Below are 21,747 nucleotides of genomic sequence, written 5' to 3'. Positions count from 1 at the left end.
ACCAATTCATGTACACTTCTGAAAGGAATCTTGTAAATAATGGGACAACTCAGAAGAAAGGAGTTCTTGAGATTGACACTCTGAATGTCATATTGGCTCAGAACACAATATTGACTCAGCAAGTCAATATGATTTCTCAGAGTTTGTTTGGAATGCAAGCAGCAACATGCAGTACCAAAGAAGCTTCATCTGAAGAAGAAGCTTATGATCCTGAGAACCCAGCAACGGAAGAGGTGAATTACATGGGAGAACCCTATGGAAACACCTATAATTATTCATGGAGAAATCATCCAAATCTCTCATGGAAGGACCAACAGAGGCCTCAATAAGGCTTCAACAACAGTAATGGTAGAAGAAATAGGTTTAGCAATAGCAAGCCTTTTCCATCATCTTCTCAGCAACAGACAGAAAATTCTAAGTAGAGCCAATCTGACTTAGCAACCATAATCTCTGATCTAACTAAGACCACTCAAAGTTTTATGACTGAAACAAGGTCCTCTATTAGAAATTTGGAGGCACAAGTGGGTCAGCTGAGTAAGAAAGTTACTGAACTCCCTCCTAGTACTCTCCCAAGCAATACAAAAGAGAACCCAAAGAGAGAATGCAAGGCCATAAACACGTCCCACATAGCCGAATGCATAGAGGAGGGAAAGGCAGTGATTTCCACTGAGGAAGACCTCAATGGACGTCCACTGGCCTCCAAGGAGTTCCCTTATGAGGAACCATGAGAATCTGAGGCTCATACAGAAACCATAGAGATTCCATTGAATTTACTTCTGCCATTCATGAGCTCTGATGAGTATTCTTCCTCTGAAGAGGATGAAGATATTACTGAAGATCAAGTTGCTAAGTACCTTGGAGCAATCATGAAGCTAAATGCCAAATTATTTTGTAATGAGACTTGGGAGGATGAACCCCCCTTGCTCACCAAAGAACTGGATGACTTGACTAGGCAGATATTACCTCAGAAGAAACAGGATCCTGGAAAGTTCTCAATACCTTGTACCATAGGCACCATGACCTTTGAGAAGGCTCTGTGTGACCTAGCGTCAAGTATAAACCTCATGCCACTTTCTGTGATGGAGAAGCTAGGGATCCTTGAGGTACAAGCTGCAAGAATCTCACTAGAGATGGCAGACAATTCAAGAAAACAGGCTTATGGACTTGTAGAGGATGTCTTGGTAAAGGTTGAAGGCCACTACATCCCTTCTGATTTCATAATCCTAGACACTGGGAAGAGTATGGATGAATCCATCATCCTTGGCATACCCTTCCTAGCCACAGCAAAAGCTGTGATTGATGTTGATAGAGGAGAATTGGTCCTTCACGTGAATGAGGACTCCCTTGTGTTTAAGGCTCAAGGATCTCCCTCTGTAACAATGGAGAGGAAGCATGAAAATCTTCTCTCAATGCAGAGTCAAACAAAGCCCCCACATTTAAACTCTAAGTTTGGTGTTGGGAGGCCATCATCATGCTCTGATTCTTTGTGAGGCTCCATAAGAGCCCACTGTCAAGCTATTGATATTAAAGAAGCGCTTGTTGGGAGGCAACCTAATTTTATTTAATTATATCTATTTATTTTCCATTGTTATTTTATGTTTTCTGTAGGTTAATGATCATGTGAAGCCACAAAAATAACTGAAAAAGCAAAAATAGAATAAAAAATAGTATTACAAATAGCACACCCTGGAGAAGAAGCTTACTGGCATTTAAACGCCAACAACGGTAGCAGAATGGGCGTTAAACGCCCAGTCTGGCACCATTCTGGGCGTTTAACGCCAGAAAAGGACACCAGACTGGCGTTTAACACCAGAAAAGGGCACAAAGTTGGCGTTTAACGCCAGAAAGGGGAGAAAAGTTGGCGTTTAACGCCAGAAAGGGAAGAAAAGCTGGCGTTAAACACCAGAAATGGGCAGCAACCTGGCGTTTAACGCCAGAATTGGCACAGGAAGGGGCGTTTACACCCCAACATGGTGCAGGGATGAGAATTCCTTGATACCTCAGGATCTGTGGACCCCACAGGATCCCCACCTACATCAACTCTCTCTCTCTTCTTCACACCTTTCTTTAACACTCTTCCCCACCCACTATTGACCAATCACCTCAATACCTCTTCCCCAAAAACCCCTCACCTATCAAATCCTACCCTCTTCTCCATAATATCTTCACCAATCTACATCCATCCATCATAAAACTCCACCTACCTCACCATTCAAATTCAAACCATTTCCCTCCCAAGCCCTCCCCATACATGGCCGAACTCCTTCATAAAACCCCCCTTCACTCCTTCATTTCTACATATCACAAACACTACTTCTCTCCCTTGGCCGAACCACTAAACCCCCTCCATCTCCTCTATTTCTTCTTCTTCTAATATTTTCCTTCTTCTTTTGCTCGAGGACGAGCAACCATTCTAAGTTTGGTGTGGAAAAAGCTAAAGCTTTTTTTTTCTATAACCACTAATGGCACCAAAGGCCAGAGAAATCTCTAGAAAGAGGAAAGAGAAGGAAATTGCTTCCACCTCCGAGTCATAGGAGATGGAGAGATTCATCTCAAGGGTGCATCAAGACCACTTCTAGGAAGTTGTGGCCAAGAAGAAGGTGATCCCTGAGGTCCCTTTCAAGCTCAAAAAGGGTGAATATCCGGAGATCCGACATGAGATTCGAAGAAGAGGTTGGGAAATTCTCACCAACCCCATTCAACAAGTCGGGATCTTAATGGTTCAAGAGTTCTATGCCAATGCATGGATCACCAAGAACCATGATCAAAGTGTAAACCCGGACCCAAAGAATTAGCTTACAATGGTCCGGGGGAAATGCTTAGATTTTAGTCCGGAAAATGTAAGGTTAGCATTCAACTTGCCCATGATGCAAGGAGATGCACGCCTCTACACTAGAAGGGTCAACTTTGATCAAAGGTTGGACCAAGTCCTCATAGACATTTGTAAAGAGGGCGCTCAATGGAAGAGAGATTCAAGAGGGAAGCCAGTTCAACTAAGAAGGCATGACCTCAAGCCCGTGGCTAGGGGATGGTTGGAGTTCATCCAACGTTCAATCATTCCCACTAGCAACAGGTTTGAAGTTACTATAGACCGGGCTATCAAGATCCATAGCATCATGATTGGAGAGAAAGTAGAAGTTCATGAGGTTATATCCCTAGAACTCTACAAGGTGGCGGACAAGTCCTCTACTTTGGCAAGGTTAGCCTTCCCTCATCTCATTTATCACCTCTGCAATTCAGCTAGAATTGACATAGAGGAAGACATCCTCATTGATGAGGACAAGCCCATCACTAAGAAAAGGATGGAGCAAACAAGAGAGCCCACTCATGGACCTCACCAAGAGCATGAGAAAATTCCTCATCATGAAATCCATGAGATGCCTCAAGGGATGCACTTTCCTCCACAAAACTATTGGGATCAAATTAACACCTCCTTAGGAGAATTAAGTTCCAATATGGGACAACTAAGGGTGGAGCACCAAGAGCATTCCATCCTCCTTCATGAAATTAGAGAAGATCAAAGAATCACGAGGAAGGAGCAACAAAGGCAAGGAAGAGACATTGAGGAGCTCAAGCACTCCATAAGATCTTCAAGAGGAAGAACAAGCCGCCATCACTAAGGTGGACCCGTTTTTTAATTTCCTTGTTCTTTTTTTTCTATTTTTTAAAAATTATGCTTTATGTTTTATTTATGTTTGTGTCTTATTACATGATCACTAGTGTCTAAGTGTCTATGCCTTAAAGCTATGAAAGTCCTATGAATCCATCACCTTTCTTAAAATGAAAAATGATCTAAAAACAAAAGAACAAAAAGTACATGATTTCGAATTCATCCTTGAAACTAGTTTAATTATTTTGATGTGGTGGCAATACTTTTGTTTTCTGAATGAATGCTTGAACATTGCATATTTTTTATATTGTTATTTATGAATGTTAAAATTGTTGGCTCTTGAAAGAATAATGAAAAAGGAGAAATGTTATTGATGATCTGAAAAATTATAAAATTGATTCTTGAAGCAAGAAAAAGCAGTGAAAAAGAAGAAGCTTGTGAAAAAAATGGCGAAAAGAAAAAGAAAGAAAAAAGAAAAAGCAAGCAGAAAAAGCCAGTAACCCTTTAAACCAAAAGGCAAGGGTAAAAAGGATCCAAGGCTTTAAGCATCAATGGATAGGAGGGCCTAATAAAATCCTGGCCTAAGTGGCTAAACCAAGCTGTCCCTAACCATGTGCTTGTGGCGTGAAGGTGTCAAGTGAAAAGCTTGAGACTGAGCGGTTAAAGTCATGGTCCAAAGCAAAAAGAGTGTGCTTAAGAGCTCTGGACACCTCTAATTGGGGACTCTAGCAAAGCTGAGTCACAATCTGAAATGGTTCACCCAGTTATGTGTCTGTGGCATTTATGTATCCGGTGGTAATACTGGAAAACAAAATGCTTAGGGTCACGTCCAAGACTCATAAAGTAACTGCATTCAAGAATCAATATACTGAACTAGGAGAATCAATAACGCTATTTAAATTCTGAGTTCCTATAGATGCCAATCATTCTAAACTTCAAAGGATAAAGTGAAATGCCAAAACTGTTCAGAGGCAAAAAGCTACTAGTCCCGCTCATCTAATTGGAGCTAAGTTTCATTGATATTTTGGAATTTATAGTATATTTTCTTCTTTTTATCCAATTTTATTTTCAGTTGCTTGGGGACAAGCAACAATTTAAGTTTGGTGTTGTGATGAGCAGATAATTTATATGCTTTTTGGCATTGTTTTTAGGTAGTTTTTAGTATATTTTAGTTAATTTTTATTATGTTTTTATTAGTTTTTAAATAAAAATCACATTTCTAGACTTTATTATGAGTTTGTGTATTTTTCTGTGATTTCAGGTATTTTCTGGCTGAAATTGAGGGACCTGAGCAAAAATCTGATTCAGAGGCTGAAAAAGGACTACAGATGCTGTTGGATTCTGACCTCCCTGCACTCGAAGTGGCTTTTCTAGAGCTACAAAATCCCAATTGGTGCGCTCTTAATTGCGTTGGAAATTAGACATCCTGAGCTTTCCAGCAATATATAATAGTCCATACTTTGCTCGAGATTTGATGGCCCAAACTGGCGTTCCAACTCAGCATAAAAATTCTGGCGTCAAAACGCCAGAACTGGCATAAAAGCTGGAGTTAAACGCTCAAACTGGCACAAAAGCTGGCGTTTAACTCCAAGAAAAGTCTCTACATGTGAAAGCTTCAATGCTCAGCCCAAGCACACACCAAGTGCCTGGAAGTGGATTTCTGCATCATTTACTTATTTTTGTAAACCCTAGGTTACTAGTTCATTATAAATAGGACCTCTTGCTATTGTATTTTCATCTTTAGATCATTTTTGAGACTATCTTTGTATCACTTTTGATCTCTTGATCATGTTTAGGGGGCTGGCCATTCGGCCATTCCTGGACCTTCATCACTTTTGTATTTTCAACGGTGGAGTTTCTACACCCCATAGATTAAGGTGTGGAGCTCTGCTGTTCCACATGAATTAATGCAAAGTACTACTATTTTTCTATTCAATTCATGCGTATTCTTGTTCTAAGATATTCATTAGCACCCAAGAACATGATGAATGTGATGATTATGTGACACTCATCACCATTCTCACTTATGAATGCGTGCCTGACAAACACTTCCGTTCTACATGAAAACAAGCTTGAATGCATATCTCTTGGATATCTAATACAGGGAACCGAGCCTGAGATATTAGAGTCTTCGTGGTATAAGCTAGACTCCATGGGCAGCATTCTTGAGATCCGGAAAGTCTAAACCTTGTCTGTGGTATTCCGAGTAGGATCTGGGATGGGATGACTATGACGAGCTTCAAACTCACGAGTGTTGGGCGTAGTGACAGACGCAAAAGGATCAATGGATCCTATTCCGGCATGAGTGGGAACTGACAGATGATTAGCCGTGCAGTGACAGCGCATTTTGGACCATTTTCACTGAGAGGACGGACGGTAGCCATTGACAACGGTGATCCCCAACATACAGCTTGCCATGGAAAGGAGTATGAATGATTGGATGAAGGCAATAGGAAAGCAGAAGTTCAGGAGGAACAAAGCATCTTCATACGCTTATCTGAAATTCCTACCAATGAATTGCATAAGTATCTCTATCCTATTTTATATTTATCTTTTAATTATCAATTCTCCATAACCATTTGAATCCGCCTGACTGAGATTTACAAGATGACCATAGCTTGCTTCAAGCCGACAATCTCTGTGGGATCGACCCTTACTCACGTAAGGTATTACTTGGACGACCCAGTGCACTTGCTGGTTAGTTGCATCGAAGTTGTGAATAAAAGTGTGAGATCACGATCGCGCGTACCAAGTTTTTAGCGCCATTATCAGAGATCACAATTCCGTACACCAATATACACCAGTGAAGGTGTTGGATGTGAATTATGATTATGATTGTGAATAACTCAAGTTGGGGATGCACGACAGAGGGACAGTCCAATGGTTAGCTACCAGGATTTGTCGGGTTGGCTTTATAACCGACAGATGATATCATCAGCCACTAGGACTGGCATTCATCATATGCATCTATGTGACATTGTTTAGGTGTGCATATTGTGCTTGGCTTGCCTTTGTGAATACTTGTGATTATTTTCTAATTGTTCTACTTGCAGTAACTGTTTGTTTGTGCTTGAACTTTCCTATTTGTGTTTGCGACTAGGACTCTGTTGGACTGTGGTGATTGGTTGTTGTTTGGGTTGTTTAGACCTAGAGCCGTGGTTGATCATGAGGTGGGCCGAAGGCCATGTCTGGTTGATGTTCTGGTTTGGAAAAGTATGAACAACTAACCTGGTTCAGCATAGATGAACTTTTCGAAAGGCTTTTGGATTTAATAAGAAATGAACAGTTCCTCTTTCAGAAAAGATTTTAGACTTTTCTTTTATAGTAAACCTTTGTTTTTGAAAGCATGCATAAGGCAGTTATTAATCACTATAACGGTTTTATCTCGCATATCCTATTATAGTAATTCTACAACCCTATAGTGAGAACCCTTTCGAGGATGATGTTCTCACTCCCCTACAGATCTTCTCTTTTCAGGTTATAGACGACGAAGTTCAGAAGATATTATTTATTTTTCTATCAGACGATATTTTTGTATTGTTTTAGTATTTATGTTTCCCTCGCCTTTAGTTTTGCAAGTCTTGTAAGAGGGATAGGATTTTGATATGAGATGTTCGTAAATTAATATGTATGTATGTATGTATGTATGTATGTATTTATGTATGTATGTATGTATGTATGTATGTATGTATGTATGTATATATATATATATATATATATATATATATATATATATATATATATATATATATATATTTCCTGTGAATATTGTAATTTATATTGTAAATATTGATGTATGTTTATTAAAGATTCGGTTAAAGTTTTAAACATGCTCATATTTTAGTATTCAATATTACAAGATTCGTCGTAATACCTGAGCTATCAGAGTGGCATAGCCGGAAGCGTGACATTTTGATAGTTAGGGTGTTACAGAATAGCTCTAAGAACTTTGAAAAGTTATTCTCTTGATCTTGCTTCTGGAGCCTTTGAGGGTATGGAATTCTTGATTTATATGTTTTCACTTTTTCCTTTTTAAGTTCTGTTGGTGCATGAGCTTTCTCTAGATTCTCCTCCCTTTTTTCTTCTGGCGGGTCTTCGATTTTCTTTTCATCCTCCATGGAAAGCTCCTTGTTAATCACTGTTCCAATCCTTAGAGAGATGGCCTTACATTCTTCCTTGGGATTTGGTGCGGTGTCACTAGGAAAGGACTTGGTAGGCCTTTCTGCCAATTGCTTAGCCATTTGCCTTAATTGATCCTCTAGGTTTCTCATAGAAACTTCTTGATTTTAGAAATTTGCTCTTACTTCTTGTATAAAGTCTTGAGTTTATTGCACAAAGGTGGCATTGGTCGTGAGCTCAAGAGATGATAATTTTTTATGGTTGGCTTGTTGATATGGATTGTTAACATTCCTTTGTCCTTGATTACCCCAACCAAAATTAAGATTATTCCTCCAGCCTGGATTATAAGTTTTTGAAAATAGATCATTTTTTGGCCTTGAAAAATGTCCCATGATGTTCACTTGCTTAGTGGATGAATGGCCTCCTGTATATACGTTAGACCTTTCACTTGGATGTTCTCCTCCACACAGATCACAAGAAGCTTGACTTCTGATGGAAGTTACTTGCTTATGCTCCAGTTGTTTTGCGAGTGAGGCTATCTCCTGGACATCATTTTATTTTGTGCTAGAAGTGTGTCCATGGTGTCTAGTGCCATCACCCCTTTTTTTGGCCCTTTCGGATGAATACATGAAATTATTGGCCGTCACTATCGCTTTCAATTCTAATGCTTCTTCAGGTGTCTTTCTGTCTAAGGAACCTCCAGCTGATGATTCAATCATCGTGCTTGAGGCTTGAGAGATGCATGGTGTGGACATCTTCTAAGCATCTCTTTGTACCTTTTCCAAATTTTATAGAGCGATTCTCTCTCTTTTTGGGAGAATGAGTTGATGTCATTTCTCAATCGGGCCACCTTTTGGAGTGGCAAGTATTTAGTTAAAAATTTGCTAACTAGATCCTCCCACGAAGTGATGTTGTCTAAGGGTTGAGCTTGGAGCCATTATGTGGCTCTATCTCTCAAAGAGAATGGGAATAGCCTCAACCGAATGGCTTCGGAGCTAACTCCATTACTCTTCACAGTGTCACATAGCTGCAAAAAATTAGCTATGTGGATGTTCGGATTCTCTTGAGGGCTACCTCCAAATTGGTCTCTCTATACCAAATAGATTAGTAAATACTTTAGTTCAAAGTTATTTGTTTGAACCATGGGTCTCACTATTCTATCTCCACAGCTTTCGGAGGTAGGCATGTTATATTCTCCAAAGGTCCTTCTTGCATTTTTTTGATCTTCTGCTATTCTCTCTTCTTCTTCTCTCCTGGCTCTTGCTTTCTTTCTTAATTGAAATAATGTTAGCTCTATTTTGAGATCGTACTGGAGAGATGCAGGGTCTTCTCTCTCTGGCATGCAAAAACACAAGAGGAGATCAAACGTACCTTATGGTATAAAGAATAAAGAAAGAAGAGAAGAATTTAAATAAGATAAAAAAATAAAAGAAAAGAACATAAACTAAAATAAACAAGATCTAAGTTAGGATTTAACCAGACGTATGTTGTCAATCTCAATTAATCCCCGACAACGAATACCGGCAAGTACAACAGGTCATTCAAGTAATAAAATAAAATAAACAAAAACTTGATAAGCAAATATTAAAGCTAATGTATACCGACAAGTGCACCGGATCATTCAAGTAATACCATGGTGAATAGATATTATTTTCACGAGGATTAACGGATTGAGGCAAGCAACATCTAATTAAATATATAATTAGATTGATCAAATCTTTGATTTTGGATTGTGGATCTTGAAGAAAAGAAGAATTAGAGAAGAGAATGCTTGAAATTGAGAGAAAATCAATAGATGAGAATGTTGAAGGCTTCGGAGATGTTTGCTTCATAGACAAACAATGCTTATGCTTTCTTATTTAATTCATGCAAAAATCTTTTCACAGTAAATCATTTATAGCTAAACCCCGATCCCTTGGTGATTTAATTTCTCTAAACCCAATTAATCGCCAATCCCTTGGTCAACTAATCGAGAGAAGAGGTGAAGAACAATTTCGATTTTATGCCACACAACCTTCAAGAATTATCACTAGCCGAATTATATGTCACGTATTCGAACCAGATATAGATAAGTGAAGATTATGAGATGAGTTTTCTGTTAATTTTGAAATTAATTTTCCCAAATATAAAATTAGAATCCAAGATAGATTTAGAATATTTCTCAATAGTTCTAATTCTTGTTGATGAAGAACAAAACTCAATCTTGCAAAAGTAAAGAAGCATGAATTAAAATAAAAGAAAATACTTACATTATTAAACCTTAAACCAAACAAAGCTCCTAACCTTCAACGGAGGAAGTTTAGTGAATTATGATAAAGAAAGAACTAATTCTAATGATGAGAGAGTGATTCTTTGATAGATGATTGATTCCCTTTATGTGAACAAGGTTCACTTATTTATATCCTAAGTTTTATCTAGAATTCAAATTCAAAACTAACCATAATCTTATCTTTCAGAAGGATAAGATAGCTAACTACTTACTTCAAATTCAAATAAAAATAATTCAAATATAATTTAGAAGTAAATCCTAATAACCAAATCTTTATATTTTTAGAAGGAATTAATGATAACTACTCTTTTTGAATCTTGAATCTTCAATTTTTAGATGTGATTAAGGCTTCTAATAATTTGATAACTGAATTTGGGCATTGTCAAGTGTTGAAGCATTGAATAATACTAGGAGTTGAAGCTTGAGGCACGCCGGACTTGCATTCTTAAATGTGCGCGTAGGCCCAATTTGCACCTCCAGGGCTTGATGGACGCCGGGCTTGGAGTGAGAGACGTCGAGCATGTGCTTGGAGCAAGGAGGAGATGCCGGGCTTGTGGATCAGAAGTTGGGCGTGCATGCCATTCTATAAGGGGATGCCAGGCTTGTGGAAGGGGCCGCTGGGTGTGTGTGTTCTTGGAGGGGAAGTGTTTGGTGTCCATGCTTGAAGGCTGGGCGTTCAGTTTGATGGCTTTTGGGCTCGGTTGAATCGTTCTCGAACCAGTTTTGTATTTTCTTGCTAAAAAGGTTTTAATCCTTGATTATTTTGAGATAAAAAACACCTGAAAATACAATAATACTAACACAATTCCAAATATTTGATTAGTTATGAAATTTTACTAGAAAACATAAGAAATTTGATTAAAAATCTAAGAAAACTTAAGAAAACAATTAAAAAAGGACCTTAAAAACTGCTTAAGATGACGTGTCATCACACTCCAAACTTTCTCTAGAACATCACCATTTAGTGGAACTGAAGGAAAAAGGTTTATCAAATCTATTGCAGTCCTCATTGCTTCACCCCAAAAGGATTTAGACAACTTTGCATAAGAGAGCATATACCTGACTTTATCATTGATAGTGCGACTCGTTCTCTCTACAACTCTATTATGTTGAGGAGTCTTAGGAACTGTCTTCTCAAACTTTATCCCATATCCTTTGCAATATTCTTCAAATGGATCTCTGTATTCACCACCATTATCTGCTCAAACACATTTTAATTTTCTTTTTGTTTCTCTTTCAACACTGGCATGAAAGTGTTTGAAAACACTAAATACTTGGTCTTTATATTTCAAAACAAAAGTCCACACTTTTCGAGATATAATGCACCTCCTATTGTTTTAACATCTATAATGCATACATCAGTGTGAACTAAATCTAAAACATGTGATCTCTGAGGTCTAGAACTATGAAATGATACTCTAGCATAATTTCTAACAAAACTATGAGTACATGTATTTAAAGTTGTACCTTTCACTAGGAATGAGTACGTCTTAGTTAAGACGCTAAGTCCTTTCATGCTCTAATGACCAAGACGCATATGCCACAAATTAGAGAAGGAATCATCAGCTACATTCACCTCTTCTTTGCACAATTTTGTTTGCAACTGGTAAAGAATAGTGAGACTATTGTCTTCTTCAGCAACAATGAGATCCCTTTTGGTAATCTTATATTTTTCACCATCAAAAGAAGTACAATGACCCTCTTGATTCAATCCCTTCACTAAAATTAAACTGAACCGCATATCTGATACATGCCTAACATTCTTCAATTGTAATTTGTATCCTATGTTAGTTTTAAGCCACATATATTCCATACCAATAATATCAAACACCCCTTTATCTCCCAATTTAATGTTGCCAAAATTTTTAACAGTATAAGAATTGAAAAATTTGCATCTCGGTGTGAAATGACATGAGGCACCAAAGTTCATAATTCAAGTGAAATTCTCACAAACAAGATTAACATAGTTTTTCATCATATGTGATAAGATCATCTTTATAAACAATAGTAGTAGTTTTTTTTATCATTTTTTTTACCTTTATCTCCATTGCTTCTTTTTTATTACTCTCTTTTCAAGAACATATAATACCTTTTGATTAGAGACGGAGCTAGACTAAACTTTCGAGAGGGAAAAAATTTAATTTTGTAATATAGAAAAGACTAAACTAAATATTTTACGAGGTCCAAATTGAAAATTTTATATATTTATAAAGAAAAATTGAGATTCAGGGGCCATTTTCCCTTTTCTTTACATGAGGCTCTACATCTGCTCTTGATATGCTCCAACTTGACACAATAGTGACAAATGAACTCCTTTCTTGACTTGTACTTTTCTCTTGATTTGCTTTGACTCTATGATCTATTAGAACTATGAGATTTTTTATTTCGATTTCTCTCCCATAACTCTGAAACAAGTGCTTCTGACTGGGAGAAAGGTATTGATCAAATCTCGCTCTCTTCTTCTAACTTTTTCATTCAACATACTCTCTTTAACCATTGCTAACATCAATTTTTCTTTAGAGATGAGTTAGTCAATGTCACAACCAGAACTTATCAACTATCAGGCAAAGAACTCAATAATAACAAGGCTTGCAACTAATCATTTAAAGTGATGTCGTTATTTGTCAATTGGTTCACAGTCTCCTGAAATATGCTCAAATTCTCGAACATTAATTTACCTCCAATATATTTCATATTAACTAGCTTCCTAATCAAGAATACTTGTTTTGCACATTTTTCCTTTTATATAACTCCTTCAATTTCTTCCACATCTTTTCGATATTAGTTTTAGTGTCAATGATGAGCGGATAATTTATACACTTTTTGGCATTGTTTTTACATAGTTTTTAGTATGATTTAGTTAGTTATTAGTATATTTTTATTAGTTTTTAATTAAAATTCACATTTCTGGACTTTACTATGAGTTTGTGTGTTTTTCTGTGATTTCAGGTATTTTCTGGCTGAAATTGAGGGACCTGAGCAAAAATCAGATTCAGAGGTTGAAGAAGGACTGCAGATGTTGTTGGATTCTGACCTCCCTGCACTCAAAGTGGATTTTCTGGAGCTACAGAACTCCAAATGGCGCGCTCTCAATTGCGTTAGAAAGTAGACATCCAGGGCTTTCCAGAAATATATAATAGTCCATACTTTGCCCGAGTTTAGATGATGCAAACTGGTGTTGAACGCCAGTTTCATGCTGCATTCTGGAGTTAAACGCCAGAAACAGGTTGCAAAGTGGAGTTAAATGCCAGAAACATGTTACAAAGTGGCGTTCAACTCCAAGAGAAGCCTCTACACGTGGAAAGCTCAATGCTCAGCCCAAGCACACACCAAGTGGGCCCCGGAAGTGGATTTCTACATCATTTACTCATTTCCGTAAACCCTAGTAACTACTTTAGTATAAATAGGACTTTTTACTATCTTTCTAAGGATCTTTGATTAGTTTTTATGCTATCTTAGACTTTCATGGGGGCTGGCCATTCGGCCATGCCTGGACCATTATCACTTATGTATTTTCAAACGGTAGAGTTTCGACACACCATAGATTAAGGTGTGGAGCTCTGCTGTTCCTCATGAATTAATACAAAGTACTACTGTTTTTCTATTCAATTCAAGCTTATTCCTATTCTAAGATATCCATTCGCACCCAAGAACATGATGAATGTGATGATTATGTGACGCTCATCATCATTCTCACTTATGAACGCGTGCCTGACAAACACTTCCGTTCTATATGCAAGCAAGCTAGAATGAATATCTCTTAGATATCTAATACAGGGACCGAGTCCGAGATATTAGAATCTTCGTTGTATAAGTTAGAACCCATGGATGGCCATTCTTGAGATCCGGAAAGTCTAAACCTTGTCTGTGGTATTCCGAGTAGGATCTGGGAAGGGATGGCTGTGACGAGCTTCAAACTCGCGAGTGCTGGGCGTAGTGACAGACGCAAAAGGATAGTAAATCCTATTCCAGTATGATCGAGAACCGACATATGATTAGCCATGCAGTGACAGCGCATTGGACCATTTTCACAGAGAGGATGGGATGTAGCCATTGACAACGGTGATGCCCTACATAAAGCTTGGCATGGAAAGGAGTAGGAATGGTTGGATGAAGACAGCAGAAAAGCAGAGGTTCAGAGGAACGAAAGCATCTCTATACGCTTATCTGAAATTCTCACTAATGAATTACATAAGTATCTCTATCCTAGTTTATGTTTTATTTATCTTTTAATTATTAAAACTCTATATCCATTTGAATCCGCCTGACTGAGATTTACAAGGTGACCATAGCTTGCTTCAAGCCGACAATCTCCGTGGGATCGACCCTTACTCACGTAAGGTTTATTACTTGGACGACCCAGTGCACTTGCTGGTCAGTTGTGCGAAGTTGTGACAAAGAATTAAGATTATGAACGTGCGTATAAAGTTTTCAGCGCCGTTACCAAGGAATGGAACCGTCACGATTTCTGTGCACCAAGTTTTTGGCGCCGTTGTCGGGGATTGTTCGAGTTTGGACAACTGACGGTTCATCTTGTTGCTTAGATTAGGTAATTTTATTTTAATTTTAAGTTTTTTTTATTTCTTATTTTCGAAAAAAAAATAATTTCTTCTTTTTCGTTTTTCCCAATTAATTTTCGAAAAATCAAAAAAATTTATAAAATCATAAAATCAAAAATATTTTTGTGTTTCTTGTTTGAGTCTAGAGTCAAGTTTTAAATTTGGTGTCAATTGCATCTTTTTAATTTTCCAAAAATTATTTTCAAAAATTTCATGCATTGCATTCTTCATGATCTTCAATTCGTTCTTGGCCAGTCTTCTTGTTTGATCTTCATATTTTCTTGTTTTGTGTCTTTTCTTGTTTTTCATATGCATTCTTGAATTCTTAGTGTCTAAAAATTAAAAATCTTTAAGTTTAGTGTCTTGCATGTTTTCTTTTCTTCAAAATTTTCAAAAATAAGTCCTTGGTGTTCATGACATTCAAAGTGTTCTTGGTGTTCATCTTGACATTCATAGTGTTCTTGCATGCATCATGTGTTTTGATTCAAAATTTTCATGCATTGAGTCTTTTTGATGTTTTTCTCTTTCTACATTAAAAATTCAAAAATAAAAAAAATATCTTTCCCTTTTTCTCTCATAAATTTTCGAAGATTTGAGTTGACTTTTTCAAAACTTTTTAAAATTTAGTTGTTTCTTATGAGTCAAATCAAATTTTCAATTTAAAAATTCTATCTTTTTCAAAAATCAAATCTTTTTCAATTTTTCCTTCATATTTTCGAAAACTTTATGATTGATTTTCAAAATCTTTTTCTTATTTCTAAATCATATTTTCGAAATTAATGCTAACAATTAATGTGATTGATTCAAAAATTTTAAGTTTGTTACTTGCCTCTTAAGAAAGGTTCAATCTTTAAATTTTAAAATCAAATATTTTTGTTTCTTGTTAGTCAAGTAATCAACTTTAATTTTAAAAATCAAATCTTTTTAAAATTCTTTTTCAAATCTTTTTCAAATTAAATTTTTCAATCATATCTTTCAATCATATCTTTTTCAAAATCAATTTCAAAATTTTTTTTAACTTTTTATCTTTTTAAATTGATTTTCAAATCTTTTTTCAATCAATCCTATCTTTTTGTTTCAATCATATCTTTTTCATAACTACCTAACTAATTCTCTCTCTCTAATTTTCGAAAATCACCTTCCTCTTTTTCAAAATTCATTTTTAATTAACTAATTATTTTAATTTTTAATTTTAGTTTTATTTCTTTTCTAATTTTCGAATTTTATTTTAATTTCAAATTAAAAATAAAAATATTTTTATTTTAATTTATTTAATTTTCGAAAATTCTTCTCTCTCACCTCCTTCTAATTATTTATTTATTTACTAACACTTCCCTTCATCTCAAAATTCGAACCCTCTCTTCCTCTTGGTGTTCGAATTTCTCTTCTTTTATTCTTATCTTCTTCTACTCACATAAAGAAATCTCTATACTGTGACATAGAGGATTCCATATTTTCTTTTCTGTTTTCTTCTTTTTCATATGAGCAGGAACAAGGATAAGAACATTCTTGTTGAGGCTGATCCTGAACCTGAAAGGACTCTGAAGAGGAAGCTAAGGGAAGCTAAAGCACAACTCTCTGGAGAAAATCTGACAGAAATTTTCGAAAAAGAAGGAGACATGGGCGAAAATAATAACAATGCAAGGAAGATGCTTGGTGACTTTACTGCACCAAATTCCAATTTACATGGAAGAAGCATCCCAATCCCTGCCATTGGAGCAAACAATTTTGAGCTTAAGCCTCAATTAGTTTCTTTTATGCAATAGAATTGCAAGTTTCATGGACTTCCATCAGAAGATCCTTTTCAATTCTTAACTGAATTCTTGCAGATCTGTGATACTGTTAAGACCAATGGGGTTGATTCCGAGGTCTACAGGCTTATGCTTTTCCCGTTTGCTGTAAGAGACAGAGCTAGAGTATGGTTGGACTCTCAACCTAAAGACAGCCTGAACTCTTGGGATAAGCTGGTCACGGCTTTCTTAGCCAAGTTCTTTCCTCCTCAAAAGCTTGGCAAGCTTAGAGTGGATGTTCAAACTTTCAGACAGAAAGAAGGAGAATCCCTCTATGAAGCTTGGGAGAGATACAAGGAACTGACCAAAAAGTGTCCTTCTGACATGCTTTCAGAATGGACCATCCTGGATATATTCTATGATGGTCTGTCTGAGTTATCAAAGATGTCACTGGACCATTCTGCAGGTGGATCCATCCACCTAAAGAAAACGCCTGCAGAAGCTCAAGAACTCATTGACATGGTTGCAAATAACTAGTTTATGTACACTTCTGAAGGAATCCTGTGAGTAATGGGACGCCTATGAGGAAGGGAGTTCTTGAAATTGATACTCTGAATGCCATATTGGCTCAGAATAAATATTAACTCAGCAAGTCAATATGATCTCTCAGAGTCTGAATGGATTGAAGGAATCATCCAACAGTACTAAAGAGGCATCTTCTGAAGAAGAAGCTTATGATCCTGAGAACCCTGCAATAGCAGAAGTGAATTACATGGGTGAATCCTATGGAAACACTTATAATTCCTCATGGAGAAATTATCCAAATTTCTCATGGAAGGATCAACAAAAGCCTCAACAAGGCTTTAACAATGGTGGAAGAAACAGGTTTAGCAATAGCAAGCCTTTTCCATCATCCACTCAGCAAAAGACAGAGAGTCCTGAGCAGGATCTATCTAGCTTAGCAAATATAGTCTCTGATCTATCTAAGGCCACTTTAAGTTTCATGAATGAAACAAGGTCCTCCATTAGAAATCTGGAGGCACAAGTGGGCCAGCTGAGTAAAAAGGTCACTGAAACCCCTCCTAGTACTCTCCCAAGTAATACAGAAGAGAATCCAAAAAGAGAGTGCAAGGTCATTGAATCAACCAACATGGCCGAACCTACAAGGGAGGGAGAGGACGTGAATCCCAGTGAGGAAGACCTCCTGAGACGTCCAGTGATCAACAAGGAGTTTTCCTCTGAGGAACCAAAGGAATCTGAGACTCATCTAGAGACCATAGAGATTTCATTGAACCTCCTTATGCCATTCATGAGCTCTGATGAGTATTCTTCTTCTGAAGAGAATGAAAATGTTACTAAAGAGCAAGTTGCCAAGTACCTTGGTGCAATCATGAAGCTGAATGCCAAATTATTTGGTAATGAGACTTGGGAAGATGAACCTCCCTTGCTCATCAATGAAATAAGTGATCCAGATCAACTGAGATTACCTCAGAAGAAACAGGATCCTGGAAAGTTCTTAATACCTTGTACCATAGGCACCATGACTTTTGAGAAGGCTCTATGTGACCTTGGATCAGGGATAAACCTCATGCCACTCTCTGTAATGGAGAAACTGGGAGTCTTTGAGGTGCAAGCTGCCAGAATCTCATTAGAGATGGCAGACAACTCCAGAAAACAGGCTTATGGACAAGTAGAGGACGTGCTAGTAAAGGTTGAAGGCCTTTACATCCCTGCTAATTTCATAATCCTGGATACTGGGAAGGATGAGGATGAATCCATCATCCTTGGAAGACCTTTTCTAGCCACAGCAAGAGATGTGATTGATGTGGACAGAGGAGAATTGATCCTTCAACTGAATGAGGACAACCTTGTGTTTAAAACTCAAGGATCTCCTTCTGTAACCATGGAGAGGAAGCATGAAAAGCTTCTCTCACTGCAGAGTCAACCAAAGCCCCCACAGTCAAACTCTAAGTTTGGTGTTGGGAGGCCACAACCAAACTCTAAGTTTGGTGTTGAACCTCCCACATTCAAACTCTAAGTTTGGTATTGGGAGGTTCCAACAATGCTCTGAACATCTGTGAGGCTCCATGAGAGCTCACTGTCAAGCTATTGACATTAAAGAAGCACTTGTTGGGAGGCAACCCAATGTTATCTAATTATATTTATTTATTTTCCATTGTTATTTTATGTGTTCTTTAGGTTGATGATCATGTGAAGTCACAAAAACTACTGAAAAATCAAAAACAGAATGAAAAATAGAATGAAAAATAGCACACCCTGGAGGAGAATAGTCTGGCGTTTAAACGCCAGAAACAGGCACCTGTCTGGCGTTTAACGCCAGAAACAGGCACCAAGCTGGCGTTTAACGCCAGAACAGAGCATGGAAGTGGCGTTTAACACCAGAAACAGGCAGCAGTCTGGCGTTAAACGCCAGGATTGCATGTATAGGGCGTTTTACACGTCTAAAGGGTGTAGGGATGAAAAATCCTTGACACCTCAAGATCTGTGGACCCCACAGGATTCCCACATGATCTGTGGACCCCACAGGATCCCCACCTAATCCTATTCTCTCCTCTTCACACCTTTTCATAACTCTCTTCCCCAAATGCCCTTCACCAATCACTTCAATCACTCTTTCCCATCACCCCCTCACCACTCACATCCATCTTCTCTTCCCCATAAACCCCACCTACCTTCAAATTCAAAATATTTTCCCTCCCAAACCCAACCCTAAATGGCCGAACCCTAAACCCCTCCCCACTTCTATATAAACCCCTCATTCCTTCTTCTATTTCACACAACACAACCATCTCTTCTTCCACTTGGCCGAAACCTACTCTCTCTCCCTCTCCTCCATTTCTCTTCTTCTTCTACTTTTTTCTTTCCTCTTTTGCTCGGGTACGAGCAAACATTTTAAGTTTGGTGTGGTAAAAGCATAGCTTTTTGTTTTTCCATAACCATTTATGGCACCTAAGACCAGAGAAACCTCTAGAAAGAGGAAAGGGAAGGCAATTGCTTCCACCTCTGAGTCATGAGAGATAGAGAGATTTATCTCAAAGGTCTATCAAGACCACTTCTATAAAGTTGTGGCCAAGAAGAAAGTGATCCCTGATGTTCCTTTCAAGCTCAAGAAGAATGAGTATCCGGAGATCCGACTTGAAATCCAAAGAAGAGGTTGGGAAGTTCTCACCAACCCCATTCAACAAGTCGGGATCCTAATGGTTCAAGAGTTCTATGCAAACGCATGGATCACTAGGAACCATGATCAAAGTGTGAACCCGAATCCAAAGCATTGGCTTACCATGGTTCGGGGAAAATACTTAGATTTCAGTCCGGAAAATGTAAGGCTGGCGTTCAACTTGCCAATGATGGAAGAGAACGTACGCCCCTACACAAGAAGGGTCAACTTTGATCAAAGGTTGGACCAAGTCCTCATAGACATATGTGAGGAAGGAGCTCAATGGTAAATTGACTCAAGAGGCAAGCCGGTTCAATTAAGAAGGCATGGCCTCAAACCAGTGGCTAGGGGATGGCTAGGTTCATTCAACGCTCAATCATTCCTACTAGTAACCGGTCTGAAGTTACTATAGATCAGGCCATCATGATCCTAGTATCATGATTGGAGAGGAAGTGGAAGTTCATGAGATTATACCTCAAGAACTTTACAAGGTGGCTGACAAGTCCTCCATTTGGGCAAGGTTAGCCTTTCCTCACCTCATATGCCACCTCTGCAATTCGACTGGAATTGACATAGAGGGAGACATCCTCATTGAAGAGGATAAGCCCATCACTAAGAAAAGGATGGAGCAAATAAGAGATCATGGACCTCAACATGAGCATGAGAAAATTTCTCACCATGAAATCCCTGAGATGCCTTAGGGGATGCACTTTCCTCCACAGAATTATTGGGAACAAATCAACACTTCCCTAGGAGAATTAAGTTCCAACATGGGACAACTAAGGGTGGAGCATCAAGAGCACTCCATCATCCTCCATGAAATTAGAGAAGATCAAAGAGCTATGAGGGAGGAGCAAGAAAGACAAGGAAGAGACATAGAGGAGCTCAAGAGCACCATTGGTTCTTCAATAAGAGGAAGACGCCACCCTCACTAAGGTGGACTCATTCCCTAATCTCCTTGTTTATTTATTTTCTTGTTTTTCGATTTCTGAGCTTTATGTTTATTTATATTTGTGTCTTATTACATGATCATTAGTGTCTAAGTGTCTATGCCTTAAAGTTATGAATATGAATCCATCACCTCTCTTGAATGAAAAATGTTTTAATTACAAAAGAACAAGAAGTACAGAGTTTCAAATTCATCCTTGAAACTAGTTTAATTATTTTGATGTGGTGACAATACTTTTTGTTTTCTGAATGAATGCTTGAACAGTGCATATGTCTTTTGAAGTTGATGTTTATGAATGTTAAATATGTTGGCTCTTGAAGAATAAGAAAAAAGGAGACATGTTATTTGATAATCTGAAAAATCATAAAAATTATTCTTGAAGCAAGAAAAAGCAGTGAATACAAAAGCTTGTGAAAAAAAAAAGAAAAAGAAAAATAGCGAAAAAAAGAAGAAAAAGAAAAAGCAAGCAGAAAAAGCCTAAAGCTCTTAAAACCAAAAGGCAAGAGAAAAAAGCCAATAGCCCTTAAAACCAAAAGGCAATGGTAATAAAAAGGATCCAAGGCTTTGAGCATCAATGGATAGGAGGGCCTAAAGGAATAAAATCTTGGCCCAAGCGGCTAAACCAAGCTGTCCCTAACCATGTGCTTGTGGCGTGAAGGTGTCAAGTGAAAACTTGAGACTGAGCGGTTAAAGTCAAGGTCCAAAGCAAAAAAAAAAAAAAGAGTGGCTTAAGAACCCTGGACACCTCTAATTGGGGACTTTAGCAAAGCTGAGTCACAATCTGAAAAGGTTCACCCAATTATGTGTCTGTGGCATTTATGTACCCGGTGGTAATACTGAAAAACAAAGTGCTTAGGGCCACGGCCAAGACTCATAAAGTAGCTGTGTTCAAGAATCAACATACTGAACTAGGAGAATCAATAACACTATCTGAATTCTAAGTTCCTATAGATGCCAATCATTCTGAACTTCAATGGATAAACTGAGATGCCAAAACTATTCAAGAGGCAAAAAGCTACAAGTCCCGCTCATCTGATTGGAGCTAAGTTTCATTGATATTTTGGAATTTATAGTATATTCTCTTCTTTTTATCCTATTTGATTTTCAGTTGCTTGGGGACAAGCAACAATTTAAGTTTGGTGTAGTGATGAGCGGATAATTTATACGCTTTTTGGCATTGTTTTTACATAGTTTTTAGTATGATTTAGTTAGTTATTAGTATATTTTTATTAGTTTTTAATTAAAATTCACATTTCTGGACTTTACTATGAGTTTGTGTGTTTTTCTGTGATTTCAGGTATTTTCTGGCTGAAATTGAGGGACCTGAGCAAAA

At 37.7% G+C, this 21,747-nt stretch overlaps 1 non-coding gene across 1 annotated transcript; it reads right to left on the bottom strand.

Annotated features, from left to right (window-relative positions):
- Positions 1 to 16,569: 16,569 nt before the first annotated feature.
- Positions 16,570 to 16,677, bottom strand: LOC148554022 (small nucleolar RNA R71). Its single transcript, XR_015892626.1, has one exon. It is a non-coding gene; the product is annotated as a small nucleolar RNA R71 (small nucleolar RNA).
- Between the last annotated feature and the right edge of the window lie 5,070 nt (positions 16,678 to 21,747).

The sequence above is a fragment of the Arachis ipaensis genome, chromosome B7 (assembly GCF_059453495.1).
Source record: "Arachis ipaensis isolate K30076 ecotype BB chromosome B7, ASM5945349v1, whole genome shotgun sequence".
Lineage (NCBI taxonomy): Eukaryota > Viridiplantae > Streptophyta > Magnoliopsida > Fabales > Fabaceae > Arachis > Arachis ipaensis.
This window is presented reverse-complemented; position numbering and strand designations above follow the sequence as displayed.